Raw genomic sequence first — 18,222 nt, forward strand, 5'->3', positions numbered from 1 at the left:
CAACCTTCTACATGCTTGAGCGTCTGTATGAGCAGTATACGGAACTCGATCAATATTTCCTTACAGAGGGTACAGAGGAGCTGAGGATGGGTGCGGCGCAATGGAACATAGTTCAAAGCCTGACACGCATGCTTCGTCCTTTTGAGTTCTTCACGCGTGCAGTCAGCAAGGAGGACTGTAATTTGGGAAAAGCTATCCCATTGTTGTACATGCTGGAGGACCAACTGAAGGAGGTGTGTTCTGTGTTAGAAAAAGATGTAAAAAGCCAAGACTCTTTTCTTCTGGCTGAGAACTTATTAGAGCTCCTACAAGGTGATGAACGTCTTAAAAAGATCCACTCAGAAGAGCATTACATTTGTGCTACTATTCTGGATCCACGCTACAAAAAGGCGCTGGCAGGCAAAGCATTCTTTCCTTTTGATGATGAACATGTTCCAAAGTACAAACATTGGCTAGCCTTGTCAGCCAAGAGGTTTGAAAGAGAATGGCTGGAAATTGAAGGAAATGGCAGTACATCAGCAGGCCATCCCCAGTCAAAACAATCCACTTCTGCACCTGTGGCTGTGGCACAAGTGACCTCTCAGCCGTTAAAGACACCGGCAACCGGATCATCTGCACCAGACACAACAGAAACATTGGAGGCTGAAGAGGATTGGCTAGCTCTGCGTGGGTTTGGTTCTCAAAAGGTCAGAGGCGCAGCAAGAGCTAAGCAAAGTGGAGGAACCTTGGATGAGGACCTTGAGTCGATGGTGAAGGACTATCTGAATGACTCAACAGAGGTCTATGTTAATTCTGACCCATTGGCGTATTGGCATGGGAAAAAATTGTGGCCACAGCTCACCAACCTGGCTTTAAACTACTTGTCTTGCCCACTCGCAAGCGTGTCTTCTGAACGGGTTTTCAGTGCTGCTGGTGGCATTGTAACTCCCAAACGGAGCCGCCTCTCGCCCAAAAATGTGGAGAGGTTAACAATGATCAAGATGAATCAGCACCTCATACCACCAGATTTCAGAGTACGAGAAAGCGCGCCGGATGAAGACGAGGTGGCCAGCAACATAGATGAGGGAATTTCTACTCTGTCAGGTGACACTGAGCTCACCCTGCCTGAATTCGCAGAGTATGATGACGAAGCCTTATTCTCATTCCTGGACCGTGATACCGAGCCCTGAAAATGAGACAACGAATCAATAACTTTCTTTTTCGTCCTTATTCACTTTTATTCCTGTGTGTCTGTCTTTCTTTGTTGTGCACAGTTAATATATTTCAAACTTTAATCAGATAATCACAAAAACAAGCCCATCAGCAGAACTGTCTTCACTGGTTTGCTAATTGATTTGAAGTTGCCGCAGTCTGCATTCCTCAGGTTCACAAGTTCAGAAGAACATGCTCCTCTATCCTTCTCCTCCAGACTCCTATTTCCATCAAACCAGAGGGCTGGTTTACGCCCAATGAAGAAAGACTCAGCACTTGTGGGGGTGTTGTTCTACCTCTTTGCAGGTGAGTTGACGGCTCTGGGACCATTGTTGGGAAGCTCTAATACCGGATAAAAGTGGTTTGGACCAAATCCGAGGCGCAAATTTTTTAGTGTTTTTACTGACTTGCTTGCCTTTGAGGTGCTCTTAGGGGGTGTTCCGTCTGTTTGTGGGTGAGTTTCGGGGTCTGGGCGCACTGCTGGCTATATATACTTTACTTTGCAAGAGGTTTGAAGCAAATCCATGGTGGCAGAGGGGAGTTAGGGCGTAGCTGCAGAGCGCGCGCGGAGTGATTTGGGAAATTTGGGAAAAACTGACAAAGTCCCCATTTTTGTACTTTTGCTCTTTGGCTGTTTGGGGGTCTTCTACTCGTTTTCTCTGGGGTTGACGGCTCTGGGGCCATTGCTGGGAAGCTCTAATACCGGATAAAAGTGGTTTGGACCAAATCCCAGGTGGAAATTTGTTTGTGTTTTTGATGACTTGCTTGCCTTTGAGGTGCTTTTAGGGGGGGTTCCGTCTGTTTGTGGGTGAGTTTCGTGGTCTGGGAGCACTGCTGGGACACTCTAATCTTGATTGCATTTGCTTTTCAGGAAATCCGTGGTGGCAACCCCGACTTATGGCCTAGCTACGCAGCGCGTTTGGACCGAAGGCCGAGAAATATTGCAAGTATGAGATTTTACTTTTGGCCTGTTTGGGGGTGTTATGCTTCTTGGCGGGTGGGTTGGCGGGTCTTGTGGCATTCCTGGGAAGGTCTAATACCGGGTAGAAGTGGTTGGGACAAAATCCAGGCTGATTTTTTTTTGGCTATTTCTGACATTTTGCTCAATGTAGCGTTTTCGGGGGCCTGTTTGGGGGGCTTCCTGGTGTTTGTGGGTGGGTTTCGGGGTCTGGGCGCACTGCTGGCTATATATACTTTACTTTGCAAGAGGTTTGAAGCAAATCCATGGTGGCAGAGGGGAGTTAGGGCCTAGCTGCAGAGCGCGCGCGGAGTGATTTGGGAAATTTGGGAAAAACTGACAAAGTCCCCATTTTTGTACTTTTGCTCTTTGGCTGTTTGGGGGTCTTCTACTCGTTTTCTCCTGGGTTGACGGCTCTGGGGCCATTGCTGGGAAGCTCTAATACCGGATAAAAGTGGTTTGGACCAAATCCCAGGCGGAAAATGTTTTGTGTTTTTGATGACTTGCTTGCCTTTGAGGTGCTTTTAGGGGGGGGTCCGTCTGTTTGTGGGTGAGTTTCGTGGTCTGGGAGCACTGCTGGGACACTCTAATCTTGATTGCATTTGCTTTTCAGGAAATCCGTGGTGGCAACCCCGACTTATGGCCAAGCTACGCAGCGCGTTTGGACCGAAGGCCGAGAAATATTGCAAGTATGAGATTTTGCTTTTGGCCTGTTTGGGGGTGTTATGCTCTTTGGCGGGTGGGTTGGCGGGTCTTGGGGCATTCCTGGGAAGGTCTAATACCGGGTAGAAGTGATTGGGACAAAATCCTCGCGGAAAAGCCTTTTGGCACTTTTTGTAACTTAGGGTTCGTTAGGGTTAGTCCTAGCAGCAGGATTGCATGTGTTTCGGGGTGTTCTAGATTTTTGCAACTGAGTTCTGGGGTCTTAGAGCACTCGTGAGAATGTGTAATTTTGGTTGCAAGTCATTTGAAGAAAATCCATGGTGGGAAAGGGGGGATTTGGCATAGTTAAAGAAAGCCTTTGCCACTATTCTTAACTTAGGGTTCGTTAGGGTTAGCAGTATTTCTATTGCATGTGTTTGAGTGGGGGGGATTTCGAGTCTTGGAGCGATGCTGGCTATGGATACTTTTGCTTGGTTGCTTGCAAGTGGTTTGAATGCAATCCACGGTGGGTAAGGGGTAATTAGTAAGGGGGTACTTCGGCCTACTTTTACTTTCAAAGTAAGTTTTGTCACCAGTTTTCTGCTAGGCCTCGTTTTTTGAGATTTGATTGGGGGTCTTCTACATTTTTGCGACTGGCTTTAGTAAGGGTCTGGGAGGGAGCACTGCTAGGAAGATCTAATTTTGTTCTAAAACACAGTTTACAGTACACCTAGCTTGAGGGGAAAGATCCGCTACATTAATTTGCCCCTACTTACTTATCCTTCAAAAGGTGACTCAGAGTACGCACTTTCAAAAATATTGTACTGTCTACTAGGAAAATCAAATTGTGACTTTTTGCACTCCACAGCCTACATACCTTATATTTATTTATCAGTGGTGTTGTAATATTATATCACTTCCTGTTTTTCGTTGAATAATTACAGGCCGGGTTTCAGTCTCTGCAATGGGGAAAAAAGGATGGAGTCAGGCTTCACATTAGCGAGCCACAATTCAGCATCAGGCAGGCAGTGGACAGGGTGTCTTCTGGTGACCAACATCGATGGACGAAGCGTCGGCTGCAATGGAGGAGTGCCGCTAATAAGAGGATTTTTTTTCTGCAGGCAACTTACTTACCACTTCCAACAGGACAACTACAACAACATAGATACAGTATCCCTTGCCTTTTTCTCTGACTGTGACTGCATTTCTTGGATCTCTCTCTGCTTCTAAATTGATCCCTTAACACATCACTTAGTCCACTCCACTATCACATCTGCACCACACATAGTCATTTGTAAGTGCTCCTACGTAATTCGCAAGTCGCAGCACGCCCCAGCCCGTAGAGGACTGGGATGGCCCCAATGATGAAGCATGTCACCAAGGGGCAACCCTGGTGAGTGAGGGGACACCTAGAAAAAAAGCAATTTCTCCTTTTCTATCTACTATACCTTCCAGACCAACCCCATTGAGTGTTGTTGTGAATGGATTTATAGTGACCAGCAAGGCTCTCAGGTATCTGGCTACAGAGACCTTATGTTGAATATAGTTATCAATAATTCCACACACGCCCTGTACTGTCGCATTCTTTCTTCCACAGTTGTCGAAAGTACTACTTACTTTTCACTGACATGCATGCAGTAGTGCATGCACTTTCAAAGATTGATGGATAGGTTTGTACCCAAAGAATTGTTTATGTTCAATTGTTTGTCTATGCTGTGCTTTTTTTACAGGGTGTCTTCTGGTGACCAACATCGATGGACGAAGCGTCGGCTGCAATGTAGGAGTGCCGCTAATATGAGGATTTTTTTTCTGCAGGCAACTTACTTACCACTTCCAACAGGACAACTACAACAATATAGATACAGTATCCCTTGCCTTTTTCTCTGACTGTGACTGCATTTCTTGGATCTCTCTCTGCTTCTAAATTGATCCCTTAACACATCACTTAGTCCACTCCACTATCACATCTGCACCACACATAGTCATTTGTAAGTGCTCCTACGTAATTCGCAAGTCGCAGCACGCCCCAGCCCGCAGAGGACTGGGATGGCCCCAATGATGAAGCATGTCATCAAGGGGCAACCCTGGTGAGTGAGGGGACACCTAGAAAAAAAGCAATTTCTCCTTTTCTATCTACTATACCTTCCAGACCAACCCCATTGAGTGTTGTTGTGAATGGATTTATAGTGACCAGCAAGGCTCTCAGGTATCTGGCTACAGAGACCTTATGTTGAATATAGTTATCAATAATTCCACACACGCCCTGTACTGTCGCATTCTTTCTTCCACAGTTGTCGAAAGTACTACTTACTTTTCACTGACATGCATGCAGTAGTGCATGCACTTTCAAAGATTGATGGATAGGTTTGTACCCAAAGAATTGTTTATGTTCAATTGTTTGTCTATGCTGTGCTTTTTTTATAGGGTGTCTTCTGGTGACCAACATCGATGGACGAAGCGTCGGCTGCAATGGAGGAGTGCCGCTAATAAGAGGATTTTTTTTTGCAGGCAACTTACTTACCACTTCCAGCAGGACAACTACAACAACATAGATACAGTATCCCTTGCCTTTTTCTCTGACTGTGACTGCATTTCTTGGATCTCTCTCTGCTTCTAAATTGATCCCTTAACACATCACTTAGTCCACTCCACTATCACATCTGCACCACACATAGTCATTTGTAAGTGCTCCTACGTAATTCGCAAGTCGCAGCACGCCCCAGCCCGTAGAGGACTGGGATGGCCCCAATGATGAAGCATGTCACCAAGGGGCAACCCTGGTGAGTGAGGGGACACCTAGAAAAAAAGCAATTTCTCCTTTTCTATCTACTATACCTTCCAGACCAACCCCATTGAGTGTTGTTGTGAATGGATTTATAGTGACCAGCAAGGCTCTCAGGTATCTGGCTACAGAGACCTTATGTTGAATATAGTTATCAATAATTCCACACACGCCCTGTACTGTCGCATTCTTTCTTCCACAGTTGTCGAAAGTACTACTTACTTTTCACTGACATGCATGCAGTAGTGCATGCACTTTCAAAGATTGATGGATAGGTTTGTACCCAAAGAATTGTTTATGTTCAATTGTTTGTCTATGCTGTGCTTTTTTTACAGGGTGTCTTCTGGTGACAAACATCGATGGACGAAGCGTCGGCTGCAATGTAGGAGTGCCGCTAATATGAGGATTTTTTTTCTGCAGGCAACTTACTTACCACTTCCAACAGGACAACTACAACAACATAGATACAGTATCCCTTGCCTTTTTCTCTGACTGTGACTGCATTTCTTGGATCTCTCTCTGCTTCTAAATTGATCCCTTAACACATCACTTAGTCCACTCCACTATCACATCTGCACCACACATAGTCATTTGTAAGTGCTCCTACGTAATTCGCAAGTCGCAGCACGCCCCAGCCCGCAGAGGACTGGGATGGCCCCAATGATGAAGCATGTCATCAAGGGGCAACCCTGGTGAGTGAGGGGACACCTAGAAAAAAAGCAATTTCTCCTTTTCTATCTACTATACCTTCCAGACCAACCCCATTGAGTGTTGTTGTGAATGGATTTATAGTGACCAGCAAGGCTCTCAGGTATCTGGCTACAGAGACCTTATGTTGAATATAGTTATCAATAATTCCACACACGCCCTGTACTGTCGCATTCTTTCTTCCACAGTTGTCGAAAGTACTACTTACTTTTCACTGACATGCATGCAGTAGTGCATGCACTTTCAAAGATTGATGGATAGGTTTGTACCCAAAGAATTGTTTATGTTCAATTGTTTGTCTATGCTGTGCTTTTTTTATAGGGTGTCTTCTGGTGACCAACATCGATGGACGAAGCGTCGGCTGCAATGGAGGAGTGCCGCTAATGTCCTATTACTTACGGTAATCTTCATTACTCCGGGTCCCGTAGTCCTCGACACCTTCCTTACAAAATGAGATTATCCTATCTCTGACAGAAAAAAGAAAAAGAAGGAATGCTGGACCTACCCTCCCCCTCCCGCCGGGAGTACAAAAGGGTACATGTCCCAGCATTCCCTCTGAAATACCAAGCCAAAGGATGAAGGCCGGCAAACAGGGCGGGAGGGAGGGAAGCCAGGAAGGTGTCGAGGACTACGGGACCCGGAGTAATGAAGATTACCGTAAGTAATAGGACATTACCCCCAGGTCCCTACGTCCTCGACACCTTCCTTACAAAATGAGACATACCAAAGCAAAACCCCGGCATTCATCCCACAAACCACAACAAACAACCAGTACAGCAAAAACCAGGCATTTATTGAGCACAGAACATAAATCATGGGCGAACACAACCCAACACCCCCAAAGCAAAACCGCCCTCATCACCCAGCAAATTGAGGAGACGGTAATGCCTGATGAACGTATTAGAAGACGCCCAAGTGGCCGCCCTACAAATCTCCGAAAGAGGGACACCCCGGACCTCAGCCCAGGAGGCCGCCACCCCCCTTGTAGATCGACCCTGAACACCCACAGGAGGAGGGGACCCAGAAAGAGAACAAGCCAAGGAAATGACCTGCTTCAGCCATCGACCAATGGACACAGACGAAGCCTTACGTCCACGGCGAGCAGCCCCAAAAGATACAAACAGGGAGTCAGTCAACCTGACAGCCGCCGTGCGCTCAAGATAAATACGCAAAGCCCGGCACACATCCAACAAGGACCAACAAGGACCACCCGGGGAATCCAGAACAGAACCCAACTCAGGCAAGACCAACTCCTGGGACCGGTGAATTGAGAAGCGACCTTGGGCACGAAGGAGGAATCAAGGCGGAGCACCACCCCGCCCTCCGAAAAGGACAGGAAAGGCTCCCGTGACATCAAGGCCCCCAACTCGCCCAGGCGTCGGGCAGACGTGATGGCCACCAAGAACACCACCTTCAAGGTCACAAATTTCAAATCCACCTCCGACAAAGGTTCAAACGGAGGACTAAGCAAGGCCCGAAGGACCAAGGGCAAATCCCACAGGGGAAAGGAAGGCCGGGAAACCGGACGAGACAGAGAAAAACCACGGAGCAGTCTGGAGACCAAATCCTCATCATCAGACAGATTACCCCACGGGGAACGAAAAGCCCGGACAGCCGCCCACTGGGCACGCAAGGTGGACACAGCCAAACCCTTCTCAAAACCGTCCCACAAAAACTGAAGCACCGCCTGCAAAGAACAGTGCAAAGGGGAAAGGTCCAAGGCCGCACACCAACGACTGAAGTTACCCCAGTGGCGATCATAGGATAGGAGAGTGGAAGGCCTACGGGAACTCTGGATGGCAGCAGCGAAATGTTCCGGGAATCCGCGCCGCCGCCACCCCTGCCTCTCAACCTCCACACCGACAGTCGCAAGCGGAGAAGAGACAGTGGCGGGGAGGACCGCAGGGGAGACGGGGACAGAGGGAGGAACCACGGGCCCCGAACCGCCAGAAGACGCACTGTCGGAAACCAAGACCTCCGAGGCCAAAAGGGCAGAACCACCACCACCTCCCGATCCTCCAGACACAGTCGGGACAGAAACCTGGGGATCAGCGCCAGGGGGGGGAAGGCATAGAGCAGGCGGGACGGCCAGGGAACCGACAGGGCATCCACTCCCCAACAACCCTCCTGCCGAAACCTGGAGCAGAAGCGAGGAAGCTGCGCATTCAGCCGGGAGGCAAAGAGGTCCAGAAAGGGACGCCCAAACCTCTCGCACACAAGCCGAAACGCAACCCGGGTGAGAGACAACTCCAGAGGAGCCGGAAAGCAGCGACTCAGGACATCCGCCGCACAATTGTCCACCCCCTTGATATGAATCGCAGTCAGAGACAGCAGGTGACCCTCCGCCCAACAAAACAACGGAATCACCACTGCGTTCAAGGAAGCCGAACGAATCCCCCCTTGATGGTTGAGATAGGCCACCGACACCATATTGTCCGACCGCACCAGGACGTTCCTGCCCATCAAACACACCCGAAAACCCATCACGGCACGGGACACAGCAGTCAACTCCCGCCAGTTGGAAGACCTGCGACTCTCCAGCAGGGACCAGCGACCCTGAAGGGACTGAGAACCCAAGGTCGCCCCCCACCCCAAAGCGCTGGCATCCGTTGTCAACACCAGCGACGGAGAGGGCTGCAAGGGGAGCCCCTGAGACAGATGGCCCGGATCCGACCACCAAATCAGTGCAGGCAGAACCACAGGAGACACCGGCACCAGACACTCCCAATCGCGGGACAACGGATCCCAGAGAGACAGAAGGTAACACCACAGGGGGCGGAGGTGAAACCGAGCCCAAGCCACTGTAAAGACTGTCGCCGCCATCAGACCCATAAGACGCAACCAGAGGCGCACCCGAAAGGAACCCCCCGCCTGGAATCTGCGAGCAAGGGACAACAGGGTCACTACCCGAGGCTCCGGTAGGAACACCCGGTTGAGGTCCGTGCGAAACCGAGCCCCAATGAACACCAGATCCTGCGAAGGGGTCAGGTGGCACTTCGGCAGATTGATCAGAAAACCATGCCGCCTCAACTCCGAGCAAACCAACTCTCTCGCCTCCAACAGCAGGGCCCGAGAGGGAGCATGGATTAACCAATCGTCCAAATATGGATACACCATCACCCCCCGGAGATGAAGCCAGGCAACCAAGGGGGCGACAACCTTCGTAAAAACCCTCGGGGCAGAGCGAAGGCCGAAGGGCAGAACCTGGAACTGAAAGTGGCACCCCTGAACACAAAATCTCAGGAACCGACGGGACCTTGGATGCACCGGAACATGATAATAGGCGTCCTGCAGATCCAGGGTACACATGAAGTGACCCGGCAGAACCAACGGAATGATCCGCTGCAAGGTCTCCATGCGGAAGGGAATACGCAACACCCCTCGGTTCATGAGCCGCAAATCCAGGACCAGTCGAAAACCCCCGGTATTCTTGGGCACCAGAAAAATCAGGGAATAAAAGCCCGACCCCACCTCCGAAGGAGGAACCGCCTGAATGGCTCCTTTCCGAAGAAGATCCTCCACCCCCTGAACCAGGTGGTCCCTCCTGGACCGGCAAGCAGGCCAGGGTGTCGGGCGGAGGCCGGAATCGGGAGGGGGAACAGAAAACTCCACCTCGTAACCCTCCCGCAGAACATCCAACACCCAAGCGTCTGAACATGACTGAACCCAGGCATCTAGGAAGAAGCGCAGCCGCCCTCCTACCAACAACCCGGGAACCACAGCCAAAGAGTCAGGAGCGAGGCTTCGGGGGAGGGGGAGACCTAGCCTTACGGTCCCGACCCCCGCCAGAAGAGAACCTTCCACGGCCCTTCCCAAACTTTCCACGAAAGGAAGGCCGAAAGAAAGATTTAGATTTAGAGGGGGCAGAAGAAGCAGGAGCAGAAGCAGACCCTTTAAAAGAAGACGAATGTTTCTTTTCCTTAAACAGTTTGTGCAGTTTGGTCTCCAACTCCCCCCCAAACAGCATAGAACCCTGAAAGGGCAAACGCAAGGCACAAGCCTTCTGCGCAGAGTCAGTCTTCCAGTCTTTAAGAACAAGACTGCGCCGAGCCGCCACACAGGCCCCACCAGAAAGTGCAGCAGCTCGAACCACATCAAAAGACACATCGGACAGAAGTTCAACCTGCCGCTCAATGTGTCCAAGAAGCTCAGAACAGTCCGTGGCATCGTCCATTGACTGGTACAGAGACTTAATGTCAGTCAGCAGCGACTGCGACAAATAAGTACCATAAACACCGGCCCTCAAGGCCAGATGAGATCCAGAATAAACCTTCCTCAGTGCTCCGTCAGCCTTCTTATCCACAGGGTCCTTCAGCACAGCGTCCTCAGATAAGGAAGTGCGACCCACCAAACTCGCAACAAACGAGTCAATGGGGATGGAATCAGGAAGATCCGTAGCCATATCCCGGAGTGGGTAAAGACGGGCCATGAAACGCGGAACCATAATGCGATCCGGATCAGCCCACTCCCTTTTCAGGACATCCCTAATAAAGGGATGAACAGGAACATCCACCGCTGCAGAACTCTGGAATTGGCGGAGCAAAGAACCCCCAGAAGTACTGGGAACAGCGTCATCAGCAAAGCCCATATTCCGCTTCACGTGCATCAGGATACCTGGAAGTGCGTCCTTTTCAATATACTTCCCCTTCAGCTCAGAGTCACCAGCCCCAGCCGACTCGTCAGCTGAAGAAGCAGAAGCACCGGAAGCCGCAGCAGGCACCTTGCGACCAGCACCACCAGAACCCATCTCAGTAAGGGTCTCCCTGATCAAGCGCTTCAAGCGCGCATCCCCACCCCCACCACGGCGTCTGGACCGGGCAGGAGAAGGAGAACGTGACCCACTGGCAGAAGAAGAAGAAGAGGAGGACCTCTCCCTATGACGCCTCTTCCTCGAACTCTTCCCCATCCTGAAGCAAGGAACAACCCAGGAGGCAGTAGCAGTCAGCAAAAAATGCACAGGAAAGAAACACCGCTACGCGGTACTCACCAGCTGCCCTCGTTTAAATAGCAGGAAAAACGACCGGGCAGAAGCGCCTGACCCTGTCCCAAACCGGAAGTCAGGCATCGACGTCACAGGAAGGCATCCTCCAACCAGCCAATCCCAGACGCGAAGTCGGCCGCGCCCCCTAACAAGCCCGGCAGGAAGGAGGGGCGGCCATCGGGCAGACGCGAGGTCCACGCTTTCCCCCAGCACAGCGCGACCCCCAGGAGCGCCAAAAGGAAGCCCGCGCCACTCCCCCCAAGCCCGGCAGGGAGGGAGAGGCCATCCACGCCGCCGAGGACACCGAAGCCCCAGCGGAAGGTAAGTTCGGCGCAGGAGCCGATTCCATGCTCCACGCGCCACAGCAATCCCTGTCAGAATGACAGAAAAAAGAAACAGAGGGAATGCTGGGACATGTACCCTTTTGTACTCCCGGCGGGAGGGGGAGGGTAGGTCCAGCATTCCTTCTTTTTCTTTTTTCTGTCAGAGATAGGATAATCTCATTTTGTAAGGAAGGTGTCGAGGACGTAGGGACCTGGGGGTAATAAGAGGATTTTTTTTTGCAGGCAACTTACTTACCACTTCCAGCAGGACAACTACAACAACATAGATACAGTATCCCTTGCCTTTTTCTCTGACTGTGACTGCATTTCTTGGATCTCTCTCTGCTTCTAAATTGATCCCTTAACACATCACTTAGTCCACTCCACTATCACATCTGCACCACACATAGTCATTTGTAAGTGCTCCTACGTAATTCGCAAGTCGCAGCACGCCCCAGCCCGTAGAGGACTGGGATGGCCCCAATGATGAAGCATGTCACCAAGGGGCAACCCTGGTGAGTGAGGGGACACCTAGAAAAAAAGCAATTTCTCCTTTTCTATCTACTATACCTTCCAAACCAACCCCATTGAGTGTTGTGAATGGATTTAGAGTGACCAGCAAGGCTCTCAGGTATCTGGCTACAGAGACCTTATGTTGAATATAGTTATCAATATTTCCACCGGCGCCCTGTACTGTCGCATTCTTTCTTCCACAATTGTCGAAAGTACTACTTACTTTTCACTGACATGCATGCAGTAGTGCATGCACTTTCAAAGATTGATGGATAGGTTTGTACCCAAAGATTTGTTTATGTTCACAATTGTTTGTCCATGCTGTGCTATTTTTTCTTGTCTCCCAAAACCTTTCCCAAAAACCCCCCTACCCATCCATTTTTCAAACCCTAACCCTCTTCCCCCGGGCTGTGTGCTTTTGATTGATGTGTGACTAAATTACAGCAATAAATCCACACACTTGCTGGGGAGGATAAGGTGATAGCAACAGGCTGGTGAAGAAATCCGAGGATATATTCTTACTCTGCTTGACAAAGACCCATGGCTAATGTCAAAGAACTTCAACCGAATTAGTAGTTATACTTTACCATTTGTTAGGCTACAATGTGGCACTGTTCTAGTGTACTTCTGTCACCTGCTATATTTTCTATTGTACCGTTGAATTGCTCAGGAGGACGAACCAGATTTAATTTTCTTTTTTTTCATAGGCATGCAACTGCCACTGTGTCACACCACTAGTACCACCGCTATGAGGAAATTTTATCCGACCAAGATTGCCAACCTGTGACCGTCTGACTCTCGCTCTCAGAGGTCGCTCCCACTCGCTCCTCCTCGAGCCCTACCCCACAGAGAGTGTACTGCTGCACAGCGCCTGCCTTCTCCCCTGCATAGCGCTCCTGTATAGCGCTTGGTATCATTTTTCGTTTTTCTTTATGTTAAGAATAGTAATTATCTTTTAACAAATAGCGTTTTTCCTGCGCTATAATTTATATTATTGTTCCGATCAGTGCTCCTGTTATCTGGCAACTTTAGCGCAGGGACTGCTGAAATCGCGCTACCCCACCGCCATTTTGCTGTTGTTGTTTGTTTACCCAGTGTCTCCTCCCCGCTCCCGCCTCCCAAGCTGACCCTCCCACACACTAGTATCGACCTGCAGACCCCGTCCCCATCTGCCCTGTGACCGTCTGACTCTCGCTCTCAGAGGTCGCTCCCACTCGCTCCTCCTCGAGCCCTACCCCACAGAGAGTGTACTACTGCACAGCGCCTGCCTTCTCCCCTGCATAGCGCTCCTGTATAGCGCTTGGTATCATTTTTTCGTTTTTCTTTATGTTAAGAATAGTAATTATCTTTTAACTAATAGCGTTTTTCCTGCGCTATAATTGATATTATTGTTCCGATCAGTGCTCCTGTTATCTGGCAACTTTAGCGCAGGGACTGCTGAAATCGCGCTACCCCACCGCCATTTTGCTGTTGTTGTTTGTTTACCCAGTGTCTCCTCCCCGCTCCCGCCTCCCAAGCTGACCCTCCCACACACTAGTATCGACCTGCAGACCCCGTCCCCATCTGCCCTGTGACCGTCTGACTCTCGCTCTCAGAGGTCGCTCCCACTCGCTCCTCCTCGAGCCCTACCCCACAGAGAGTGTACTACTGCACAGCGCCTGCCTTCTCCCCTGCATAGTGCTCCTGTATAGCGCTTGGTATCATTTTTCGTTTTTCTTTATGTTAAGAATAGTAATTATCTTTTAACTAATAGCGTTTTTCCTGCGCTATAATTTATATTATTGTTCCGATCAGTGCTCCTGTTATCTGGCAACTTTAGCGCAGGGACTGCTGAAATCGCGCTACCCCACTGCCATTTTGCTGTTGTTGTTTGTTTACCCAGTGTCTCCTCCCCGCTCCCGCCTCCCAAGCTGACCCTCCCACGCTCCGCCCCCCCACTATCCATTTATGGACAGATGCACCCACGCACAGCGTCCACGCGCTACGGACACGCCGAAGGTGCGCCAAAGGTAAGCCCGTCTACGCCCGTCCGCGCCTGGACCGCGCCCAGCGCCAGACCCCCTGGCCCTCGCATTGCCCAGCCCTCCCGCATTACCTATGATGCCACCACCCTCCTAGCCCTTAACCCCGGCCGTCCCCCCAACTGCGTCCAAGCCGCTCCTGGACACACCCATGGACCTTTCTCATGCTACTCCTGCAAATTCATCGGCACCGACAACAATTCCACTACGACCACACCACAGATTCCCGACCCCAACCACCTACAATGCATCTTGCTCAACACCCGATCGGTCCACAGGCATGCTATTGACCTATGGAATCTACTAGACACCATCTCTCCGGACGTCGCCTTCCTAACAGAAACATGGATGAACGCCTCCTCCGCCCCAGACATCACCATTGCCATCCCAGAAGATTATAAGATCATACGCAAGGACCGTACCGGCCACACAGGAGGAGGTATCGCTATCGTCCATAAGAAATCCATCCACATCTCAACCAGCTCTGACGTCAATCTCGCCAACTCTGAACACCTTCACTTCCAGATCCACATCGACCCCAAGACCACACTCAGAGGCACCCTCCTTTACAGGCCACCAGGACCCCGAGCACAATTTAGTGAGGACATCACGGACTTCATCACTCCACACGCGCTCCCCTCCAAAGATTACATCCTTCTGGGAGACCTCAATTTTCACCTTGAAAAGAACAACGACCGCAACTCCACCACCCTTTTGAACAACCTCGCCAACCTCGGACTTAAACAACTGGTCACTTCCCCCACCCACATCGCAGGTCACACCCTCGACCCTATCTTCACCTCCAGCAATCATGTCTCCTTCAGCCATACTACGGCTCTCCTCTGGACTGACCACAGCTGCGTTCACTTTACCTACAACAAGCCCAATCCCAACAACCACCCCCTACCAACTCTGCAAAGAAACTGGAACAAAATCACCATCGACCAGATCTCCTCATCGCTTCTTCTAAACCCCCCAGCCCACTCCTCAAACCCCGACCAAGCCGCCACCAACCTCACCCAATGGTTATCCAACAGCGCCGACATCCTAGCACCACTGAAAAAACGACAAAGCAAACTTGGCAGCAAGAAGGCCTCATGGTTCAACGATGATCTTAAGAAATCCAAGAAACTCTGCCGCTCCCTTGAGAAGGCCTGGAAAAAAGACCCAACCACCAGCACCAAGGACGCCTTCAAAAACGCCACCCGCATACACCACCAACTGATCCGAAAGGCCAAGAAAACCGCCTTCAAGGACCGACTAGATAACAACGCCCACAACAGCAAGGAACTTTTCAACATCGTCAAGGAATTTACCAATCCCTCGGCCAACTCTAACGACATCACCCCCTCTCAAGCCCTCTGCGACTCCCTAGCTTCATTCTTCCACAACAAAATTGCAGACATCCACAACAGCTTCGACAACCAACCCTGAGACCAACCCACCCAACCATCTGCTGGACCTTCACCCCCCTCGAACATCCTTAATGACTGGAACCCAATCTCCACTGAGGACACCATCCGCCTGATGAACTCCATCCACTCAGGATCCCCCACAGACCCATGCCCTCACCACATCTTCAACAAAGCAGACTCCATCATAGCACCGCACCTCCGAGACGTCATCAACTGCTCCTTCAACTCCGCCACCTTCCCGGAAAGCTGGAAACATGCTGAACTCAGCGCCCTTCTGAAAAAGCCCACAGCGGACCCCACCGAACTCAAAAATTACCGCCCCATCTCGCTCCTTCCATTCCCGGCCAAAGTCATCGAAAAAGCTGTCAACAACCAGCTCGCCGCCTTCCTCGAAGCCAACAAATCCCTCGACTCCTCAAAGTCCGGCTTCCGAGCAAAACACAGCACAGAGACCGCCCTCATCGCAGCAACAGACGACATTCGAACTCTACTGGACAATGGAGACACAGTCGCCCGCATCCTCCTCGACCTCTCCGCAGCCTTCGACACAGTCTGCCATAGCACCCTTCTACAGCGCCTCAGAAACATCGGAATCCAAGGAAAAGCACTAGAATGGATCACCTCGTTCCTCACCGGAAGAACCCAGAGAGTCCGCCTCCCACCATTCAAGTCAGAGGCCACTAAAGTCATCTGCGGCGTACCACAAGGATCTTCACTCAGCCCCACCCTCTTCAACGTGTACATGAGCCCCCTCGCGGTCATCGCACGCCAACACAACCTCAACATCATCTCCTACGCGGATGACACTCAACTGATCCTATCACTCACCAATGACCCCAGCACCGCCAAAACTAACCTACACGAAGGAATGAAAGAAGTAGCCGAATGGATGAAACACAGCCGTCTGAAACTGAACTCAGACAAAACAGAAGTCCTCATCTTAGGTACCTCCCCCTCCGCATGGGACGACTCTTGGTGGCCAGAAGCCCTTGGAAAAGCACCCATCCCGACAGACCACGCACGGAACCTGGGCGTCATCCTGGATTCCTCACTTTCAATGAACAGACAAGTCAACGCCGTCTCCTCATCCTGCTTCAACATTCTTCGCATGCTCAAAAAAAATTTCGTTGGATCCCCACCGAAACTAGGAAAACTGTCACCCACGCTCTGGTCACGAGCCGACTGGACTATGGAAACACCCTCTACGCCGGTACTACCGCTAAACTCCAGAAAAAACTCCAACGAATCCAAAACGCCTCAGCCAGGCTCATATTAGACATCCCGCGCAAAGAACATATCTCTGGTCACCTGAAAAACCTCCACTGGCTTCCCGTCAATAAGAGGATCACTTTCCGGCTCCTAACCCACGCACACAAAGCACTCTACGAAATCGGACCAGAATGCCTCAACTCACGACTGTCCTTCTACACCCCCTCCCGCCAACTACGATCATCCAACCAAGCCCTTGCCACTGTACCTCGCATCAACAAAACCACCATGGGAGGTAGATCCTTCTCCTACCTGGCAGCTAAAACCTGGAACTCACTTCCCACTTACCTTCGCCTTACCCAGAACCACCTAGCATTCAGAAAGCAACTTAAAACGTGGATATTCGACAAGTAATTCCCCACCCCCCCTCAAGCGCCTTGAGACCCTCTGGGTATGTAGTGCGCTATACAAATTCTCTGACTTGACTTGACTTGACTATTCGCTGTTTCCCGTGGAGCCAGCCCTGGGTCTAGCCCTACTTTCAAACACAAATTACAGGTAAGATAAGCGTTTGGTGGTTTGGGGGTATAATGGAGTATTAGTAGGAGAGACGAGAGACTGACGGTAGTACTACTAAAGTCCTTGGACTCTTGGATTCACTTCACTTACTCTGTGAGAGGCACTTAGTGTTGAAAACATTTGGGCATTTACACTTAAAGGAAGGAAATGGAACTAAACTTTCAGGAAAACAAAGTCACTGTTAAACCCCCTCCCACCAGGCAAGCAGTAAGAAACGGGTATGCTCAGATAAAGTTTGAAAAAGTATATTTATATCCCTAACAAAATAATCTCCCGCAAGACCCTCCCTAACCCCAACGATTGTCCTTCAAAAGTCCCCAAAAACCCAACTCCCAATTCCCACCCCCCAAAAGTCTCTAAAAAAGGGGCAAGGGACACTATGGGTGGATGCTGTCTACTTTTTGGGCCAGGGCATCATGCTCCTGGCGGAGTAAGGCGTGCTCTACGCGGAGCCCCTCCAACACGTTTGAAAAGTGGTGGAGCTCCTGCTGGAGGCGGGACACCATCAGGGTACTGCGGCGCAGGCGTGCCTTCACTGCTTTGCAGGTGCAACGGCTGTGAGAGGAAGCTGTTGTCCTTGCTACTCGGCGGTGGCGTTTGGCTTTGGCAGCCCGGCTCAGTCTGGGTGGACCACTGTGCTGGGTGGCATCCCGTGGGGGCACGGAGGCCGATGCAGACGACGTTGTTGTTGTGGTCGACTGCACACTTTCTTCGTCCTCCAGGGCCACCAGCCGCCGATATTCGGCCACAGTGGCATCGATCCTCCGTTGCCGGGCCGCTCTAGCCAGCTCCTTCCTCCTTGTTCGTTTGGAAGGAGAATCTATATGAAGAAAGAAAGACATAGTCTGTAACCAATGCTCTTTAAGATTAACTCAATCATTCAGCAGAAATTTGTGTTGC

This window comes from Lissotriton vulgaris, chromosome 1_2 (genome assembly GCF_964263255.1).
Source record: "Lissotriton vulgaris chromosome 1_2, aLisVul1.2, whole genome shotgun sequence".
NCBI lineage: Eukaryota > Metazoa > Chordata > Amphibia > Caudata > Salamandridae > Lissotriton > Lissotriton vulgaris.